The sequence below is a fragment of the Mchenga conophoros genome, linkage group LG7, assembly GCF_057382185.1.
Source record: "Mchenga conophoros isolate Kocher_MC1m ecotype Shallow Benthic linkage group LG7, M_conophoros_male_GT1.1, whole genome shotgun sequence".
Taxonomy (NCBI): Eukaryota; Metazoa; Chordata; class Actinopteri; order Cichliformes; family Cichlidae; genus Mchenga; species Mchenga conophoros.
This window is the reverse complement of record NC_140532.1, coordinates 33,077,089-33,100,032: the sequence shown is the minus strand read 5'-3', so window position 1 is coordinate 33,100,032 and position 22,944 is coordinate 33,077,089. Positions and strand designations below refer to the sequence as shown.

At 37.6% G+C, this 22,944-nt stretch overlaps 1 protein-coding gene across 1 annotated transcript in view; it reads right to left on the bottom strand.

Moving 5' to 3' along the window:
- LOC146570490 (uncharacterized) overlaps positions 1-21,323 on the bottom strand; it is a 56,551-nt gene extending 35,228 nt beyond the window's left edge. The window contains exons 1-2 of the mRNA XM_085278936.1: positions 21,252-21,323; positions 1,584-1,691 (exon numbers count right to left, since the gene is read on the bottom strand). The gene's annotated coding sequence lies outside the window, so the exon portion shown is untranslated. The remainder of the gene's footprint in view (positions 1-1,583; positions 1,692-21,251) is intronic.
- Between the last annotated feature and the right edge of the window lie 1,621 nt (positions 21,324-22,944).

The following is a 22,944-nucleotide window of genomic DNA, read 5'->3' as shown; positions in this document are numbered from 1 at the left end:
CACACACCCAGCGTATGAACTGTTTTATTTAGTATAAGGTGAGGTAAGAAAAATTCTTAACAACTGAATCTCAGAGAAACTGCTGACAATTAAAAAAGACAAAGCACAGATAAGCCACCTTATAAGTCATCCTATATATTTAGTCTGCAGAGTACTACGCAACAGCTCTCAGAAGTCTCACTTTGTCAAACAGAAGAAGGATGAATCACCAGGCATGAGAAATACAGACAGACGAGAGGAGGTGAAAAGAAATGGACTGAGACCCTATGAGTACATAACAAGTTGGAATATAAAGTTCTGGTTGTGAGTCTGAACTTGTCAAGGTGACAGAGTCCTTCAGTGAGCGGCTGTAGGCTGAAAGACAACAGACCGACTGAGTCATCCTGGCAGAACATGACGATCACCCTCATCCTCCCCTTCGTCTGTGTGTCTATGTGTCCATGTGACTCAGTCTGAGAGACAAACTGGCACTATGTTCACTCAGCAGCCAAATCTGATTTGTTTTTCCCAGATATGATCTTTAGTCCTCACTGTCCACAGTGAAAGTGACTAAATTTCTGAATCAGAGTTCTTCAGCTGAACAGAAAATTAAACTAACTTGTGTTACTTTTTGACTATGAATATCATATATGTGGTAATCTCTAACAGTGCTCTCTACCATGTCATGTCATTGGGTAATACACTTCATCAATCAGTTTTATGTAAGAGCACAGGGTGGAGGTGATAAAAAGTTAAGATCTTCGAAATTCCCGGTAGGACTGGCTGGTAGCACATCTGCATTTATGAAACTATGATCATAAAAAACTTCAGAGTGTGACATTAAAACCAACTGACTAGCTTTTCAAAAGCGGGTTTATCTCGATTGTTCTTTTTTTATTATTTTACTTTCTGCAATTAAGGCCTCAGAGTAGGGGAATAAATCGGATTTGAGCTGCCTGTCTGAACATGGCCTCAGGAGACATCCACAAAGAGGGAAAGGAAGGGAGGAGGAGAGGCAGACAGAGAGAAGCGGGCCCAGATTCCCACAGAGAAATGAAGGGAAGAATCAAGCCAATGGCATAAAGAGAGTGGAAATAAGAAAAACAAACCCCCATACAGACTGTTGGGAGGAATGCAGTTAAGGCAGTGTTGTGCAATTAGCCCCATACCCTCTAGCAAAGACTCATGTTTAACAGACATTACGTTAAAATCGAAACTGCCAACTCCAGCCAACATCAAGCATAAAATACTTGATGCCTCAATAATACAGGCGATAACGATCTAACAGGGCTTTTTTCAGTGGTGGTTTTATGTTTCAGATCCTACGGCTGCTGTTCTACTGACCTTCAGACAAATTTATAATGACTTCACTCATGAAAGATGAGTTGTGCATTTCATCATATCTTATACTTGCATTGTAATTTTTGTTATATTATAACGTTAACCCTTGTTTTACCCTTGTATAATTCATATATTATTGTTTTATTGCTTATATTTTATAACAGAAACCTTTTCATTTTTATATTTATATTCTTCTATACAAGTTTTACTTTACATTACTTTACATTAATTGGAGGCAGGTTTTCTCTTGTTTTGCCATTTACCTGATCAACAATGGATGATTCTAGGATGTGAACTTCTTCTTCTATTAGCTGCCGGAGTTTCTCCAACGAAGCAGGAAACTCCTCTTTGTTCCGCTGGAAGTTTGGAGACTGTAGAGAGAAGCAGAGCATTTAATCATCTTTCATCTCAGCAAATGTCACACAGTAAATCTGCTGTATCCTTAACAAACTACGGCTTTTGCAGCAACCAAATACCACTTTGAGTCTGAATGCTAATAGCTGCTATTACAGAGAAAGACATTCTGCAACTAAAGTGGGCATTTAGAGTAGAAATTGAGATTAACTGAAGGACAAACGGTTCTGCCTGGAAGACAAAATGACATTGTGAACTGAAATTAGAACAACACCCAATTAGCAAGGCACGCTCCTGTGATTTTTTTTAACCACACGAGCTCATTTTCATTTGTGTGGAATGAAGAGGAGCAATGGGAGAGAGGAAGGCTGAAATTTATCAAATCCTACCCTCCGCAGTGAACGCTGAACCTCTAAATTCAATTTTGACTTCAAAGTTATGCACTTTTGAAGCAAAGACCGGATATACCAGCACGCAACTGTTTTCCATCTGTAACACAGAGCATGTAAGCAGATGATCAAATAAAATCAGACAGAATAAAAAGATCAAAGCGCTAAAAAATAAATACCCCATTGTGCTGCTTTAGATAATTTGACTCAACATAACTGAAAACAAAAGATGAAGATAAAATTATCAACTCCATATAAAAGATGAACACCAGACATTTCAGAAGTGCATTCTTTCTAATGGCCACCAGGGGATGAATCCTCTGGTTGCAAATAGAAATCTGATTATACTGGAGTCTATGAGAAAAGGGCCCACTTCTCACTTTATTAATGGTCGCAGTAAATGCTTTCTTGATGAGATTATGGCTTCAAATGCTCGTTTCAAGTGTTCTTTATTGTGACATAATGCTCATTTTGTTAAATATGTTCCTATTTAGAGCAAAAAAGACACAACCAGGCAAGTAATTTAAGGTTACAACTTTTCATTATATAGCTAAAATTTTATTTGGTCTTGTCAACAGTCTCAGATCTAGATAGTAATAAGGTGGCTTAAATAGAAAGTCTAATAGTTCCAGTTCTAAATACTGCATAAAATAAAAATTAGCCCTTGCCTCAACTGAGCTGTTGCGCTGACTAGCAGACCTCCAAATAAGTACACATGATAAAGCAAATTGTCAGATGACATGCTCTGTAGAGCTCCTGTCCTGTCCTGGAGGAGAGGTCACATCTCTGTGTGTCAGAATGTCAGCTACACGACTCTCTTTTTGTCTTCACCTTGATGGATTACCCTACAAACCTACAGAAAAATGATTGGCAGTATATCAGCAACACAAACTTGAAAATTCCCCAGTGGAAAAGCTGAGCTGGTACAAAAACATTTAAAGTGAAACAAATAAGCTATTTGTAATAGCAAAAGTGCAGAACCTCTTAAAATTGTCTAAGTTGGTTTCAGTCTTTAAATGTCAAAGTGCTCTGTAACATAAACTCAGAAATATTCAATGTTGTTCTGAAGGAGAGACATATAATGGAGGTGTTGGTAACAACACAACTTTGCCTGTTGAGTAGACTCTCACCCACCCACCAGCTTCAAAACCCACCACAGAGAGCCATTGTCAGACTGAGCTGAAGCAGCGAACCTCAGTGACTCATATGTACATTTTTAACTTAAATGAGAAAATCAATCTTCATACATATATAAAAACTACAGATGGACAGCGGCAATTAATTCCGTTCCTCGCCATACGAGTGGATGCATTCATAACATGAGTGGGCTGGTTGTTCATGACACCAAGTCTGTGTTGTCTGATTAAAAGCAATCAAAACAAGTCCATTGTATTTTAATCCCTCCGAGAAAGATTATATGCGCTGACAGGAGCTTGGGAGAGCATAGAGACATTTTTAGTTGTTAAAAGACGACAGAAATAGGAAAACCATTCTTGGTTTACAGTATTTAAATGGTGTGTGACATTCAGTGGACCCAACAAAGTCCTATTCTTTTCAGAAAAAGTAATTAGAAAGTAAAATATAATGGCTGATGAATGTGGGACGCTATAATTCTCTCCTCATTACTGTACAACCCTTACTCCTAGAAATTATGTTTATATACTGCTAATTTGTTTTTCCAATTATGCTTCCCGACAAAACCTAATTGGCGAAACAAATTAGTCATATATAAATGCTGCAACTGTAAGAATAATATAACCTCACACTGTCTATGGTCTTAAAGAAATGTTTAAATACATATTTGAGTAAAAACACAAATGGTGTTAATACATAACTACATTTTAAAAATATGATGGCTAAGGCCTTGAGACCACTGGATAACCTGCTAGCAACCAAAAATCACTAGAGAAAAATTTGTATTCCTGAACCAAATGAGAAGTGGTTACGTGAGGTTTTTGGCAATCCCTAGGTGGGAATGATCACAAAGATATGCACAATACTCGATCTAAAACAACCTTGCAATTAATTTGGTCACTAACATGTTGCTCAAGTTGCCTCTAGTTTGCACAGAGGACATCAACTTGTCTACAAACACTCACCAAATATTGGCCAAGCAATTTAAAATTGTAAAAAGTGCAAAACAAACAAAGCTGAAATGAAATGAAAGTAAAATTTGCCACTTTTACAACACACTGGTTGCAGCAGTAAGGCACAACTTTTACTTTGAAGACAAAAGTTTCAAACTCCTTTTCCAGTTTTTATCAAACTTGAAATTTCACTACTGCTCAGAATGTAATTGACATCGTCCACAAACACTGCAGGAGACAATCTACTAGCAACCAAACTAATCACAATTTGATTTTTTTATGCAACTCTGTCTCCGATTTCACCCGACAACAGAAGTGAGAAGACCTTAAGAGAAGTGTTTTGGGGCGTCGTGAGGCTAGGCTACGTTAGCCATTTGCAGCTAACGTTACATTTGCAAAGTGTTACAAGCTACAATTTCACTGCTGGAAAGCAATTTCACTCATTCTTCGTTGATAGGAAAGGTACACTGTGAACAGGTCACCAGTTTGTTGCAGGGCTAACACATAGAGACAGACAATGGTAGGACTGAACTAAGAACCTTGTTTAGTTTGCTAACCACTGCGCCACCGTCCTGAATAAAGCAAAATAAATAAAAGCTTAGTTTTAGCTGAGGCTTTATAATACTGAATTTAAAAGCTATTTCTAGGCTAGCTAAATAGCTAATTTGACAATCACAATTTATTTTCCCTTTCAATACTAACAGGGCAGCAACGTAGTGAAAAAAAGACCACTGAAAATTAATGTCATTTACAACCTCAAGGAGATAGATCCACTGGCAACATAAAGTGGGCAGGTCCAAGTAAATCTTTCTCAACTCAGAAACAAGCAATCACAGAGACGTTTAATGTGAATTAAAGAGACAGCTGATTGACATATGACAAGGTACTAAAAAGGTTAGAGGGTTACGTAAGCAACCAAAGCCCAAAATGTCTGCTTGCAAGAAACAGCGAGCAAAGCGTAAAAGCAAATTGCTTCCTTTGCGGGCACCCCTTGGTAACTGACCAAGTGAGCAAACATACACAACTGTCACTTGTGAAATGTTTTTTGTAGCTAAAAAAAAAAAAACATTTTCTGAAATGTCTCACTCTGAGGTATCTCATCAAATATTTATCACTGCAAAAGATTCAGTAAGGTAAATTCTTCATTGATCAAGCCTTACATTTCAACAAACAGCTTCAAACGAGCTGCTACCAAACTTGTAAAACTGAACTCTCTTAATTATCTCACACTTTAGCTTTCAGCTGTGAAACATTTCATAAGTACTCACTGCAGGACGTGGAGAGAGAGAAGTGCTCATGATGACAGACGGGCTCAAAACTCATTTCCTGACTGAGCTCAGACCACAGGGGGGTTCTGTGTTTGCATGTGTATGTGTTAGTGGGTGGGCTGCACTACTGTGTACATGGAGATGACCCTAACTACAACCTCTGAGACAGAGAGGATGAGAGAGTGTTAGAGAGACTGGTGGAGAGAGAATGTGAGCTGGTCAGTTAATCTCCAGCCAAGGTTTGTCACGGATTGTGGGCTTGATTGATTAGCTCACTCAGCCTCTTATGTGTGTGTGTTTGAGGGCGATACAGAGGGAGGAAAAAGCTCTAGACTTAAAACTTTGTTACAAAACTTCAGCTAAACCAGTATTTAAATTGTAATACACGTTTGGTCCAATTTGTAAGACAATGCAAGTTTTAGTATCATGGGTTAGGCATTTCAGACCTTGTATTTCATATGCAGATCAGTTTTTAAAGGTATTATTTAGATATCCTAAAGAGTACAAGAACCCATGTCACAAATACCAGTTCCTGCCCTGACCCCTCAAAGTCAGGGGGAGTCCCCAGGGTGTGTCTAGGTGGGGTCTAATGACTGTAGCAGGTTAAATAGACACACCTTTATAAGTATGCAGGTATGAGGAAGGTGAGGCCTTCTTCCCAATACCTCTGAAGGCCTCCCCCTCCTTTTTCAAGACTCTTTAATCATATGCACACAATAAGATTTAAGCAGCAAGATTAAAAGTCCAGACCTTGCCAGATTTTGCAGTTGGACTGAAATTATAAAGTCCAGGTTCATCCTTCAGAGACAGTAATAAAACTGGCTAATGTCAGGGCAAAGCCACTTAATGCGTTTCTGTTCCTTGTGTAAATGTGTGTAGATTTTATCATAGAGGTGGATCTAAAGGAACAGTCTGCTTACCTTATATCACTCCTCAGGAAAACATGAATTTTTACACTTCATCAATGCCAGCTCCAAATTCACTCCCGTTGTACGTCTCTGTGTATCAGGTGGCATTTCTTATTTTGTCTCTTTAAGGTTGTCGGTCATGCTTCTTTTGCTTTTTGCATCCCTTTGTAGTCATTTCAAAGCCCTCTGTGCTGATTTTGCTTAAGGTCACTTTCTATGTCTTTCTGATCGTTTTGCTTCTCCATGTTGTCAGTCTCCCTTTGTGTTTGTAGTCATGTGATTAAGTTTACAAAAAATACAAGCAGCCACTTCACGCATGGCCCCCTTGACCCCTTCCTGCACTCGACTGCTTTTAAAAGCTTGTTTCCTGAAAACAGCTGCTGGAGGAAATTGACTTTAAGACATTAAACCATAAATTGTAAACACAAATGTGCTATTAAACCAAACCTATATGAGCTAAAATAGGCTATAAGCCTGCTGAAGCTTTACTCTGACTCTGATTTAGTCTTGGCCGATTCTGTTAAAAAAAAAAAAATCCAGAACACTTTTACTCATAAATGAGTTAGCTCGAATTCAACTAACCTGCAGTCCAGTGTAGAGTTGAAATCATAAAACCTTCAACCTAGTCAAGAGTTGTCCCTGCTCCAGGAGCATATGAAACGCTGTCATTAGTGAAAGTAAGATTTTCCTGATAAGAGTGTTACTTTCCCTCTTTTCAGATCGCTTCTAAGATATTTTTTTAAGATCTCATTGTTTAAACCAATAATATTATGTTATGTAATCAGGTGAGACACTCTACCACCCACAGGAAGTTATGAATCACGCATCATCACCTTTGTCATTGACACTAGCTCTCTTAATATTGAATATCATGGTGAATAGTTGCTTATTCAGAATGAATTTTCTTTTTGTTTTTTTTACAATTTTCTTTTTAGGAAAAAAAAAATCTTAAAATCTGTAAGTGAGGCATTTTATCAGATAAAAGGGTCAGAGGTCTATGGGCATGCACTGTCACGATAACTGCAGATATTTGTTGCTCAGCAAGCAACTATGTCTGTACACAAGGAAACCTCTCCTACCCAGCACGCCTTATTCATGACTCACAGCTCTGGTATGTCACCTTGTGCACTGATGCACTTTGAGCCACCAGAAGCTTTAAACTGGGAGTGAACAGCAGGCGACGCCTTGCAGTAACATTTACTGACGAGGAATGTTTCATTATGGAAACAACTTTTAGTGACGAAGTTCATTAACAGTGTAACGATTATGTTAATTTACAAAATTGCCAAGTCATGTGTTTTTTCTTTAAATATAGTCTGGTTAACTCCTAATGCTAAAAATGTCATTCTAATTTTTCAAAATAAAGACCTCCGTCAGATAAAACTACATTTATGTCTTTAAGTTTAAGGCTTGTCTTATAATTGTTAATACAATTTACCAAATTGTTAATAAAATTTACCAAATTTCCCCTTGTAGGACAATTAAAGGATTATTCTATTCTATTCTAAAATTGTAGTTCTGTCAAAACAAAACTGTGAAGATGTTTTCAGAAACCTAACACTGCATCTGAAAATGAAGAAGCTAAGTGGTGAAATTCTCGTTTCTGGATCTTTCCTGCTGGCTGCTAGCACATTAAATGGCCTATTATGTTTAATGTAAGTCCACCAGATAGAACCTGTTACTTCCCACGCTCTGTCAAAAACATTGTTTTTACTATACACAGTGAAAATAGAAAGTTAAATTCCCGACTGTCATCCATTATGTATTAAAAACTACAAAAAACATACGTGTTTCAGTTGTGCTGAATTTAACACTTCTGCCAACCTGATTTCTAGGGGAAACGCCTACAATGGGTACTGATCTACACCACAACAGACATTTCTACTGCATTTTTGAACTCTATTTCTACTCAGCTGGACTGCGAACTGGAACAACTGGGATCAAACAATGGAGGAGCAGAAATGCAGAAAATACACAGCGGAGGACAAGGAGGTCAACATAACTTTGACCAAACAGAGTGTTTAGTCTCTTTGGAAACTTTCGGAACTTATTTAGAAATTCAAGTTCGAAACCAACCCAGTACGTAATTGTAGTTGATTAATTAATCACAGCTAAACCTTACTGGACATGCAGTTCTTTCAATTCAATTCAATTTTATTTAAATAGTGCCAAATCACAACAAAAGTCGCCTCTTCCTCTCTCTCTGTAAAAACACCAGCAGTATAAAACAGCAGAACCAGTTTGTCTGTACCCAATGAGGTGAATAAACAAAATACCACCTCTCCTGTATTTGCCCTCTTCCTGTCACTTCCCCTTTTAATTGAAGCATAGGTGGGCCTGTCCCTCTGTAGTTAACAATTAACTAATCAGATCTCTTGTCACCCTGACGTTAACCATGTCAAACACAACAAAACCACTATGTCCCCCCATTTCTTGAAAAGTGCTCACACACACAGTTTACTAGGTGATGTTCAGGAAGCACTTTCTAAACTGAGGGAAAAGGAAAACTTTATACATTTGTCAAGTGATGATGTGAAAATAAAATGTATTTGGCATCTTAATGCAGATGACAGCTTAAGCAAGCGTAGGTGTACCGCACGTTCATGTACACACGTACCACCCCGCAACCACCACAAATAGAATCTGATTCTAGAAACACTGACAGGGGATGGAAAACAGTCTTTATGACATAAAGACTGGAAATTATAACATATCCAACACACTATTCCAACTGGGCTAGGCTGACTCTATTTGTTGTTTAAAGAGTCAACCCTAAATTCTGATAGGGCATGAGCATTACGTTACATGTTACTGTGTTGCAAAGCTCTAATTTCATTATGGTCATACGTTGTCATTGCCTTTTTTTGCCACCACCTTGTTAGTATCTGGTTAAGGATGGGCAGCAAAAACTATTCAGATGAGAAGGTGTTGAGTGTGTAACACCTGGAAGTACTGGTAATTCTTATGTTATAGTAAAAATAATTTTTAAATAAAATGGAAAGATGTGTGAAATAATTTTCTTTTACTTAAAGCCTTGAAGCGTTTTGCTCACTACACTAAGTGCTGTTTTATTGGGTAGTCACTCTTAAGACAAACTATGGAACAGTTCTCACTGTAGTATTTGCATCGTACAATGGTTTACACTTTTTGAATTGTGAGGCTTTATGTTTTTCAACGATGCATAATTTGGGTCAGGCATATTCCTTTGCCTGTATTTGGACTGGTCAGTATTGAGAGATTCAGGCTATCCAAGTAGTTTTAAGTACTACTCTTAAATAAATGACTTTACATGCATCACATAGCCAAACGTTACTAGATGGCCTAGCTGAGTTATTGCATAAAGTCACTAATGAAGTCATATGTCTATGCATAATTAACTTCTACAAGTGCTTCATCAGGGGCGTCTCACTTTTCTCTGAGCCTCTGAAGGATTGCTGTGAGACTGCCCATCAGAATCTCTTCTTGAATCACATATTGTCCATTAGCTGTTATTTTTATCTTATTGTTGCAAGACATTTTTTTAAGCATTTTGTCTGTATTTTGTTGGACGGTTCACATAGAATCAAACATCTGTGTAAATCTGTGGTAAAATGTAATCATTCACCTATAATGTGTCTGTCTGCAGACCAAAACTCATGACTGCGCAAATAAACATGCAGACACATTCGAGGACCCACCCTGTGTAGTGCAAACAGAACCGTGTTTTACATCTGTCGCCCGTGTGGGTCTTGGATTGTGTCCAGTTCTTTAGAAGTTATATGGTATAATGTTATTTTCAACTAATTGTGCTTTCAGTCGTGGAAAGTCCCATTATTTGTAAAATCTAAATATATTTATTATTTTTAGCTTTCAAACTAAAGGCTGGTACTTTCACTTCTTCTAATCGGGGACACTCCCAATAGGACACAAGGTTGTGTTTTATGTTCTTGTCTCCCTGAGTGTGTAATTTCCCACTGCATGTTTGGTTTCCTTTAGGTCTACCTGCTGTGTCTTTGTGTTGCTCTACCTGTTTTTCTCCCTGACTGTTGGACAGACGACAGCTCACAGAGGTTTTATTTCTTTTGGATGAGTCTTTGGGAGGAGCTCATCATAAGTAGGTTGCACACCCAGCCCTGCACACCTGTGCATGTGTATGCATTGCGATGCGGTTGGGTGGTGGTGAGAGTGGTATTGTGCCAAACCCTAAAATAACCCAGAGTAATACCTGTATGCAGTAAAAACATACCATTAATCAGTCTGGTGTAGGTCGTGCATTAGGGTAAAAAAGGAAGTTACTGGAAGATGGTGGATTATTTTCCGTAATGGCACTTTATCTGCCACAGTTTTTCCATACATGTTGTGGTAATCTTTAATTAAGTGTTCCCTAGTTTAAATGAGTTACAAACTAACACTATATACATTTAATGAGAATAAATAACAGAGGAAACGCCAGCCATCTCCCCCACTTCTTGACAGATTTCAGCAGCTGGTGATGGCAGCTCGTTTTGCTCTGCAGCTTCTGCGAGCTCGGTTTAGTGGCACATGAACCAGCTCCCCACCTGCCGAAGGTTCTGGTTAGAGTGGTCCCTGCAGCTTGCAGCAGATCTCCAGAGCAGAACAAAGACTACTGTTGCCACCTGCAGTTCACAACAATGGGCGTTGGAGATTGAGCTGAATGATGTTGACAACCACCACAAGGGTGACCTGGCTGAAATGGGCCAGAGCTTACAGGTTAGCAACGACTGATGTTTGAAAATAAGAGTGAGATGGTTATTGAGTAGTAAAGTGGAGGCTGGAGGCATTCTTTAGTTCCAAACATACTTTAGTGGCCTGCCTATGTGTGAGAAAAAACCCCAACAACAAAGACTTTCCATTTGGCATGAATTTGGTATGAAGGTTGGATAAATGTGTATTCTATTTGGCTTACATGCCTAAGGCTAACCACACAGTAGTCTCTTCCAACTAACAGTCAGTGGGGTGCATTTAAAAAAAAAATTAACCTTGATGAAGTTGGACAAATTGGTCATTTAGAAATTTGTCAAAAATGCTGCCATTGTTAACATAATCTAGCCTCTGGGAGACTAATCTGATGCTTTTAAGCTGATTTGCTGAAATATATTACTTCCTTTTTGCTTCAAAGCTTCAGTTTTACTGCCCTTGAATAGTTTAAGCAAAGCAAAATCAGTTTTACCCTGAAAACAATAATAAACATGCCAATTAATAAGAAGCTAACACCACGTTCAGTACAATAATTTTTTACTCTAGAGCCATGATGTGTAGGAAAAATATTGCACTTGTTGACAGAGTAGAAGGATATGCAAATGATAAACACTTTTTTTTTTAAACTCACTTCACTTTCTCATCTCCAAGTTTAGTTTCAAAACTAGAGCATCCACAACAACAACATGCACCAAGCACTGCAACTCCCACCCAGCACCCACCCAGCCTGCGCCCACTCGGCCCTCCGATGAGGCTTAATGAGTAATAAGCACTGGGTGACCACAGTCTTGGAGTCAAGCCAACTTTCCCAGATGCTAAATTGAAGCCTGGAGGTACTGCATAATGCAAAACAACACTCATTAAAACTTGCAGTGAAAAAACAAAAACAAAACACAAGGAGCTATAAAATGCAAAAATGCACTGAGATGCATTCGAGGAGAAGCTCTGTAGCAGTTTCTAAATGATGTAGATGAATAATTAACTCTCAGGTGTCCATTAGCGGAAGGATTTACAAGATGTAGAAAATGGGTTCCAAAACACGCTCATGACCTTCAAACCGAAACCATTTGGCCCGAGCACTATGTTATGGAGGCGAGTGTGAGCTTTGGAAAGGATGATGAAATGGAAGGAAATCAACAGCAAAAAGAGCGACGTTTCTAGAACCAGAATGTGAAGCTTTCCCACTTCAGCTAAATTATACAGTACTGCAGTTTTTCTTCTTATTGAATTTACAAATGGATAGTGTAATGGATTGCATTATAGTAAGTTATTTTGATAATCTCTAAAAGCAATTCAGTTTGTATGGTGTCCACAGAGCTTAAAATCACTACCCTGTCAGTGATTTTAAAACTTCTTTTTTGCTAAAACAGCAGCCACAGTGGCAACAGACAAAAGAAATGTGACTGCTGAAAGCTACACTGTTACACAGCTACATTTTTAATATAATGTAATGATAACAAAAGGTAACAACAACATTAGAAAGCAAATTCATAGATCTGCAGATGACCCATGAACACAGAACTGGAATCGACTTAATGTGATGTCCAAATTGGAACTACAATGAGTTGTAAATACGTGTTCAAACAGTGAGGCTATTAGTACCTGTAACTGATTACTTTATCTTTTACAATGAATACATATCTTGAAAAGGAGAAAAAGAAGAAATATGTGTATTTGTTTGGTGTTTATGAACATCTGTTTTTCCTGTCTTTCTATATGCAGTAACCGATGAAAATAAAGAAGAATACCATGATAGGTTTTCGCTAGTACACATTAATACCTCAAAAAATTGCAATCCAATAAGATTTGAAAGGGCTCATTCCACATGAAGAGTATTTTTACTTTAAGTATATTTTGATATTAAACCTTTTTTTTTTTTAAAGTAGGTCTATGAACTGTAGCTAAGAGTGCAAATACTACTAGCTTTACTGTTTTCAGTATATTCAACACAGCAGTTCGCTTTATTCATTTCATCATTTATTATGGTTTTCTTTGTCCCCTGCCCCTGCTTGTTGATACTCTCCCCTGTATCACCTGATTAAAACACAGCAGTGGTATGGCCCTTGTCTGTATGTTAAATATTATTAGTACAGCTGAGAGGCTCTTAGTTTAACCTAGCATGAAAACTGTAAGCAGGTGACTACTGACACATATACCTGCAACCCAAGTGAGTACAAAAGAACAGGAAGTCCTCGAGTTTGTGTTAAAGTGGTGCTGCTGCAGTCTGCAATAATGGCATTATGAAAGACAGGTTAAACTTATCTGCGTTATAAACAGCTCAGTGAAAGAAAGTGATTTTCTAGGAAGTCAGCCATCTTGACCTTAGACTAGTGTGAAGTCATGCGAGAGATATATCAAAGAAAGGGGAGTTTCTACCTGCAGGACTGATACCAGCACACAGTGCTAGTCCACCCGCAGCTCCAATAAGAAAAGTAATATTTGAATTACATAGTGTTACTAAAACGAGGAGATCACAACATGGTACCAAATAGTCTGCGTGTGTGTGTACGTTCATCTTGTCCTTCAAAACTCACGCCCTGATTCCTAACATACCATCTCCTTCCTGCTGCTTTCACATGATTCACTGTTGACTTGCAGTTTGTGGCATAATGTCACATTCAGTCATGCTTTTATGTGACTCCTGTGTGTGCATAATTAAAAGATTGTGAGCTAGAACAAGCCTTATGTTAAGATGCCGTATTTTTAAAATAATGTTGTTGTTTTTTAAAAAAAAACAACAACAACATTATTTTAACATTTTGATGTATTTCTACACTGAATCATCCTGGAACTGCAGGCTTAGAGTTGTGAAACTGATGAATTGAGTGAGTAATTTGTAATGCATAAGCACATCTTTATTTTCACTTCATGGAAATAGTAAATAAGTTTTTTTCCCAGTGTCTCTCTTCTCTCTCACACATGCACAGTAGCTCCACGTCTTTTATTGAGCCACCAAACAATCTGTTCTATAGAAAGGCAGCTAGCACAACACTAAATGTCATTAATGAACATTTCTTTAAACCACAGTGACTAGCTGCACAGAGATCTTTTTTCTTCTTTTTTTTCTTTCAGGGGTTTATAAAAAATTCTTTCTTCCATTGTGTTAATGATTGATGGGCACCAGATGCCACTATGGGGTGTTTCCCAAACCAGACAGCTTGACATTTGATTATAATAGGAATGAATGTTGCACACAATAGGTGGCTTGTTGTAAACCTAGGGGCAATAGAAGATAAATAATTATACTGTTTTGTGAAGCCGAGCTATCATTCCACAAACTTTCCAAAAGAAGATTCTAGTTTTTTGAAACTAAGTACACCCATGACTTAACAGTTTGTAGAACTACATTTAGCACCTTAGAGTAACTGCTTTCTATATGACCTTTCCAGTCTCTCACGTCATTTCTGGAGGAATTATGGTTGTTTTCTTTACATCATCGCTTCAGTTCATTGAGGTTGTGCATAGTTTGCTTAAAGTCCTGCCACAGCATTTCAGTCAGGTTGAGCTCTGGACTTTGACCGGATCGTCACATCACCTTTTCTTTTTCAGCCATTCTGTTGTAGATTTGCTGTTGTGCTTAGGATCATTTTCTTGTTGAATGACCCAATTGGGGCCAACATGTCAGATAGCTGGTCTCACACTTGACTCCAAAATACTTTGGTACACAGAGCAGATCATGGCCAGCTGAGTGACAGCTGGCAGTAGTTTGCGGTGTTGATATGCTGTGTTTGGTTTTGGCCAAACATCTCCACACCAGTCTTCTCTGTCTGAAGGACATCGTTTCATGAATCTAAACAATACTGCCATGTTTTTCTTAAAGAAAGGAAGTTTTCTCCCGGAAACTCTTCGAAATAAGAAACACTTGATCAGGTTTTTTCTAATTGTACTGTCATAATCGTCCCAGGAGTAGATGTTGGAACATCTACTCCTGGAAGGACTGTGGTTAGTTGAAAGCTACAGACCATCACACTGCCAAAACATCTGCTGTTATACAGGCGGTCAGACTGTTTTAATCAAGTGCATTTCATTAAGTGGAGAATGAATGATTACTAAGCTGCATAAAAAGACAACGTAATGGTTTTTAAGGTTCAGGTATTTGACATATTGTCTCCGTCAGGCTGCTGAACATGTACAATCACTTCTGCAAACACAAGTGAAGCTTTAGGAAGAATGACAGCAAACACAGACATACTTTGAATATCATCTGACAGACAGCACTGTGAGCAAAAAAGCATAACAGCTATGGGAATGCACCTCAATAAGACAAGACACTTTGGTGTTTTTCGTCACCTAATTGCATTCACCTACCTGTGCACAAACATGACACTGAAAAAGTGCATAATTACTTTCTTTAGAAGATCAAAAATACTGATTATAAATGCTGAGTATGTGGATGTTTGATTGGAATATTACCTTAAGAAAATAAAATAAAATAAAATAAACCTTTTCCTGAAAATTCAAGAAAAAAAATGGATTAAAACATTCTTGAATTTAAATTTGTAACTGCCCTTTCTAATAAAAATGTCAAAACTTGTCACCAAAGATTTGACATCAAGTGAATTTCTGAATGCTGATGTCATCATTCTTACTTAAATGGCATAGCTAAACGTTAAGGTAATGGAGGTTTCGGCAAATGAAGTAGTCACACACAAAGACTTGTATCTACAGGTGAGAAAATATTTCTTAAAAACAATGACATCATCTATAATCTCAATTATTCTCGCACACACCCAGCTTTGTGAAAGTTGGGATCGTCTATGAGACTGTCCCAAATGGGCTTGGGAAACTGTTCACAATACAGGCCTTACTGATATTCTTTTTTTTCTTTTTTTTAAATTTCATTTGTTTTTAGTAAATCTCTTGTGCAGTACATTCTAGGAAAACGTATCCAAGTGAGCCAGTTCTGATGTGTAATTTATTAGTTCCCACAGTCATTTGGAGCTATAAAATCTCGATTCAGGCCACATCAGCATGTGATGTGAATGTAGCCTTAGTGCTAATGTGTTCAGGATTAGAAAGCACTGATGAAAATTATATACATCCTTATTAATCTTTATATAATTTGCCCAAAACCATTTTTTCTTTCTTTAATTTGATGTCTTGAAAAAAATCATTTTAGTTTTTGATCAAGACTTCAAGGATGGGATGAAAACTTTCGTCCAGTAAATGCACATCAGGTTCAGCATGCTCCAAAATGAAAGTCAAACTGATGTTGCAGATGTCAATTCAACATCACTTTGAGCTACTTCTTTAAGACTGCTTGGACGTCCTTATTAGACTTCCTAGTTAGTGTTTAAGAAATGCTTTCCATAATATCTTTTTTCAGTTTGAAGAAAACAAAATAAACATTACCAATAAAGTTAATGAGAAACAATTGTCAGAGTTTCAGCCATGTTGCTATGAAGCTTTACTTGATTGTAATTTTTAAACTAAAGCCAAGTCTAAACCCTCAAACAGCACTTTGTATTTATGAAAGCCAAAAAAGACATTTTACACTATACTGTAAATGCAAAAGCTCCAAATTATTATCAGCTCATCACATAAATTTTAATGTTAAACTAGCAAAAATGTGACACCAAGAGTGCAGTGGGTTGCAGGGCTGATGATGGTGTTGGCAAAGTTAGGTTTGTGCACTGGCAGTGAGTTGACTAGAGAAACTGAAACCATAGATACAGGATACATTTCTCTTAAAGCCATTCCCTTTAATTAATGCGGCTAACCTGTTTGTGATGTAGGCCAAGTGTTGTGGGTAGTAAGCAACTGTAACGTGTTACTGGCATGTAGCTAAAGGTACTGTGAAGGCCACGTCAACAGCAATTAAGTTACCATAATCTAATGGCTAGATAAGTTTCTCTGTAACAGATATCCAAATGTGCATTTATAAGGAATTTAAATATAATTTAAATAAAATGTCTCCTCATACAGTCCTGTGCAAAGGTCTTAAAGTATCCTTCATTTCTTTCTTTGCTTACAAGGAGCCTTTCTTTTTAAAAAGTCAATCTTTGAGCTTTTGTATTTGAACATTGGCTGCCTTTTCACTCAATTTCACTCCAGTCATTGTACCTGACCATTTTTGGATAAATGTTTCTTTGTTTGTTAAGCCACTCAACACTAACCGATGAATCATTCAAGCATAAAAAACGCACTTAACACAAGGGATAAACCAGTGTTGTGTCTATACATAACAGACAACTTAGCAACGAACCAATTCAGAAATCTATCTTTAGCCACATTATTTGTCCTCATTTCTTTAGCTGAATGTCTGGAAAAATGGCAAAGATAATACAGTGTAAGGGGGAAAAAATATTATTTTTACACCAAAAGGTGGTATCTCAGCATGGCGTGCAGTGTTTCCTTAAAACATTCGGGGAAACTGGACAAATATCGGACAAGAGAAGTGGCAATCCTTCCACTTCCTTATGAAAAGAAATTATCTACCACAGATAAACAGTGTCTGAAATTTATGCCCTTAAGAAACAGGGAAAAAAATCCAGCAAAGATCTTACACAGAATTTGAGATTTTTTTTTTTTTTTTTTTTTTTTTTTACAATCTGTTATTCTTTGACTTGCATTAACACTTACTTACACAACATTTTAACCCATCTCTACTCCATTACAAACAGTGACAAGGCAAGAGAGAGAGAGCAATGAGAGAGTGTAGGGTGGGTGTGTGCTGAGCAAAACTGTGAAAGAGATCAGTTGTGTATTCTTGTTGGTCTGGTTCGTTAACTGCCTGGGCTAGAGTCAAGTGAAAGAATGTAGTTCCATTAAAACGCATTAAAGAGAGAGAGGATGGGTGTGCGAAGGACAGAGGCTGGATACAGAAACAGGTTGAAGTTGTTACACATGATTAAACTAAATGTTTTTGTCCCATACATACACATGGTTGAGTTTGAAAAACTGATGAAAAGGAAAAACTGAAACATCCAAAAGATAAGAAAGTGGTATTAAGAAACCAAAGGAACTGGGTGAGAGTGAAAGGGGAGAAAGGGTGACTGAAACAGAGAGAGGTATGATGAATTGTTGGAACATTCTCAGTGAGAAAAGGGATTAAGTCAAAATTTGACATAGAAAAAGAGAGAAATACTGCTGCACAATATGCAATGACTAATGCCTTGTGGGGTGTGTTGGGTCAGTCATTGCCTTGGTTCAACCCTTTTTAAAAACATGTACATATTGTCATGTACATTGTGTCTAGACTAAATGAATCAATGTCATACACACATCATATATATATATATATATATATATATATATATATATCAGAACATATACATACACACACACACACACACACACACACACGCGCACACACATATATAGTGTAAGCTAAAAGCTTTGGCAGCTTTTTAAGCATGTACAAAAAATAATGTAACATATACTAGAGTACTATATACAACAAAACTAAAAAGCTTAACTTCTGGCATGCAAGAAAATCCAAGTCATCATTTACACAGTGTAAGTAAAATTAAAAAAATAAAAAACAAAAAAACATATATACACACACACTAAAAACTGAAGAGTCAAGAGTAAAATAGTGCAAAATTGAGAGTAACAGTAAAAAATATGTTAGATAACAGTGAACGAAAAAGCACAGCTGTGTAGGAGATGAGGGTGATCAGAACAGAAAAAGATGGAATGAAAGATAAAGACATGGAAAGTGAACTAATACAAAGATACTTTAGCTAAGCAAGAAAATCAGTAATGCTAACAGCTGGCAATAGTTTCTGCATTCTTCAGCCAAGAAAACATTTACACATGAATGACTGCAATTTTCCTTAGACAATTGTGAAAAACCAGCTTTAGAAAGCACATTTTACATTCTGAACACAGGACAACAACACCGATATTTAACACATAACTGCGTAAAGCTGACTTCATTTTAGCCTGCTAGCACATCTCTGTGAGGCTGACATTTTCTACATTTTGCAACATATGTGAGAAAACAGAACTTTCAGAAATATAATAATTAATTGTATGTGCTTGACGTCACCCTTTAAAGCAACTCATGTATAACTAATATCCCTGCTTCTTAAGCTAGCTGTCAAGGCTGTAAAAGTAGCTGCGTAGCAACACGCTCGCTGGCCTGCAAGCTAAAAACAAAAGAAACTAGAAAAAAAATACAAAGATATAAGCTCACAATGGCTATAGGAACTCACTTATTCCTTTAATTATTGTTAATGTGATAAAATAATATCGATTTGTGGCGACTATTTCACAGAAGAACTAGCCTAACAACCACTGCTCTCTCTAGCCTGTTGTATCTTCTGGCTTAAAACTGCCATAGTTCTCACTACTGTTGGTGTCTCCAGGACTGTGTTTTACTGTGATTACACACACGCACATAAACACACCCACACAAACAATCACAGCTTGTAATCAGTCGCCCAACTTAATTCTTCAACCAAACAGGCATGCAGGGGTAGAGACCCAGTTAAGAACAGCATGGTTTGGTTAGGTGTTGTTATTGTTGTTGTGACTATTACTAATTAAGTGTTAAGTAACACAGCAGCTCCACGTGGAGTCAGTAAAAGTTCACATAGCGCCCTCCACCCAGCTGAAATAAAGATAACATCTCATCTCTGTTGGCCTCTTATCAGGGGGCAGAGTACTCTTGAGAAAATGAAAACTGTTAGATATCATCAGTATTAAAAAAAGAAAAAGGAATTTTATTGTCAATGCCTGACACGAGTTTGATCTTGCAGAGACGTAGCTTAAAGTCACTATTATGGTGGATAAGAAACTGTAAAACTTATATTTTCATGCCACTTTACAACATTGAGATTTCATGGAAGGTAGTATAAACTCCTCACACTATACTTTCTGGCCATAAGTATGTAGACACAAACTGCACACAGCACACCCACAATACACATGAAAACTGAATCTGTCATTCCAAAGCCACAGACACTAAATGCTCCTCTAGCTCAGACTCCTAAAAGGTTTCCACATGATTTTCCAGTTCATCCTGAAGGTGTTGGAAAAGACCGAGGTCAAGGCTCTTTGCATGTCAGTCAAGTTTTTCAACACTGAAATGTGTAATGTAGCTCAACAGTGAGAATGAGCCCAGCGCCTAATTTTAGGTTGTTTCATTAACATGATACAAAGCAAGGACAAGCCTGTAGTAACCACTTTTGAGTCCACGCTGACTTTGTATAATACGATGCTACACAATTGCACTTTATATTTCATTCTATAATCAAATTTAAAGTATTTAATATTGTATTGAAAAAAAATTTTTTTTTTTTAAGTATCTGCATTACTTACACGTTTCTCCACAGTATTAATACACTACAGGTATTACAACCTGCATACCAGCACCATGAAAAGTACTCAAGCTCAAACACAGACTGCAGTAAGGCGGGCCACAAAAGTTGAGGACTATTGATTTCTGGTAACATTATCACACTAATGCTGATAACTCTGAACAGCTCTTACATAATGCTCCTGGAACAACAGTAGCTTTAATCCTACTTCATAGTTCTTCAATCACCATATTAATTGCCTATTCTTAACAGTCTTCCCTACCCGTTTTTAAGTCACTCCTGAAAAAGCAGCTCTTTACCCTGGCCTTTGACACCACATGAGATGTTGGTTTTTATTTATTTATTTTTATTTTAGTTGTTTTTAGTTGATTCTGTGCTGTTTTATCTTGTTTTCTTTTTTAATATAGGGCTATTTTAATTTTTATGTATTATGTGTTATATTGATTCATTTGTGCTGTTTTCTTTTATTCTATTGTTTTTAACTTATTTTCTGTACAGCACTTTGGTCCTGTGCTGGGTATTTTAAAGTGCTTTATAAATAAAATTGGATTGGAAATTGGATTATCAAACTGTACGGTACCTTCTCTCCGTTTACAATGCCTGTCTCAAGATTCATTATTTGAAGATCTACATGCTAAATCAATCATTCGGAATGTTACTATGTACTTTGGCTGAATGTATGAAAGCCTGCATCTCCATTTGCCGCAGACTATTTTTGCGCACAGTTTTGACCTGAAGCAGTCTCTGTGCTTCCCTGCATCAGCTGGATTATCTGTTCCTCAGCCCTATCCTTAAAAAAAGACTAGTTTTTCTGCGATCCAGTTTGAGGAAAATAGCCGTGAACTCTCTTAAGTGAAAGCAGCGCATTTCTCACCCGAAATCAGTGTCAGCAAAAAAAGCTGTACCAAAGCGCTCCCATTAAACTCCAACAAGTGTTCCTGGTAAATTATGAGCTTCTTACCTGTTCCTCCTCCTTTCTGCGGTGCTCTGATGCCGACTGACAGCCTGCTGAGTCTGCCTGACAGGAGTTTCCTTGTGGGTGTGGCCCGAGTTACACCTGCAGCACACCGGAACGTGCGTAATGAGCCCAGCTGACTCACGCAAAGTCGCCCGGGAAGGGAGGAGCGAAGGTTTGAGCTGGTTAAACGTTACATTCTCTGGCAGAAATCCACGAGAACATTTTTGAGAGGCATGAGAACGAACTCACTCTCTGTCTTTGACACCATTTTGGGAAATGCAATGCACCATGGGCAGCTTTTGCAACTATTTCAGGAATGTTTCCTTCCCTGGGGACATTGTGGTTACCACCTTCTCCCTCTGATGACATTAAGTGACATATATATGTATATATCTTAGTTCCTTACATACAATGCTAAACAAAATCATAAGACCACCATCCAGTCAGCTGTAAAGTTTATAAATGAACAGTATTGGTAATTACCAGAATGATTTTTGTAATTGTGTGTCCACCAGTATGTACAAGCTCTTTAACTGAGATAATATTTTTAATGCTTTAATATAATTTTTGCTGCCATTCATTCATTTTCCAATTCACTGTTTGAAAAAAAGGAAATAAGATTTTAGTGATTGAGTCTTATGCTCAAATAATTTTTCACTGATTCAGAGAAGTCAGGATTTGGGTTGAAAAACATGAATTCAGTTTGTTATTTGCCTGACAAATAGCAATTATAATTTCTCGTTTTAAACAAGTTTTTTAAACTGCGTCCCCCCCCCCCAAAAAAAAAAAAAATTAATAAAAATAAACAAAATTAAATATTCCCTTCATAACACCTGTATGGTTGATGTATTTTCTGTTATATCAAAATACATATTTACAAATACATATTTTTAAAGCGCTTTGAGTGCTCTAGTAGAGAAGAAAAGAACCAGTCCATTTACCATTTACACTACCAACACAGGCTGTTATGAGGCACAGATCACCCAAAAAGTCTTTCGTTTGATGAGTGAAATTTTGGTATTTATTATCTGACATGTATTCCTGTGGATTGCATCTGTCAGCTAGCTACACAGTGTTGCTAGCACTGATTAGTTATCGCTCCAGTGTTTCGTCCAAATCATCAGCTTCTTTTGGATGCTTCCTTTAAGAATCACCACAGAAGATCATCTGCTCCATCTCACCCTATCCCACCTCCATCTACCATACTCTTCTGTCACACCAAGACTGCATGTCCCCCTTCACTTCTTCTTCACCTCTGTTGCTTTGGATGGTATCTATCTCCACTATCGTTACCCCTTGTGTGTTCACCTTTCGACCTGTCTCCGTCTCATTCACAGACATTCATTCCTCTTCTCTCCACTGCATACCTCCACCTCTCCAGGCTCTCTTCCACCTGCTTTCTACTCTCACTACACATCACAATGTCGTCTGCAAACAGCATAATCCACAGAGACTTCTGCCTGACCTCATCTGTCAATCTGTGCATCACCACTGCAAACAAGAAGAGCTGATGTAATCCCACCACACACCTCACCACTGTATACATGTCCTTGTTGTTGAAAGTTGGTGCTGGTACAGTTACAGTTTTGTTCAAATATTGGACAAAAAATGCTATTAGTAAACGGACTGGCTTCTATATAGTGGTTTTCTACTCTGCATGAGCACTCAAGGCACTTTATACAACATGCCTCATTCC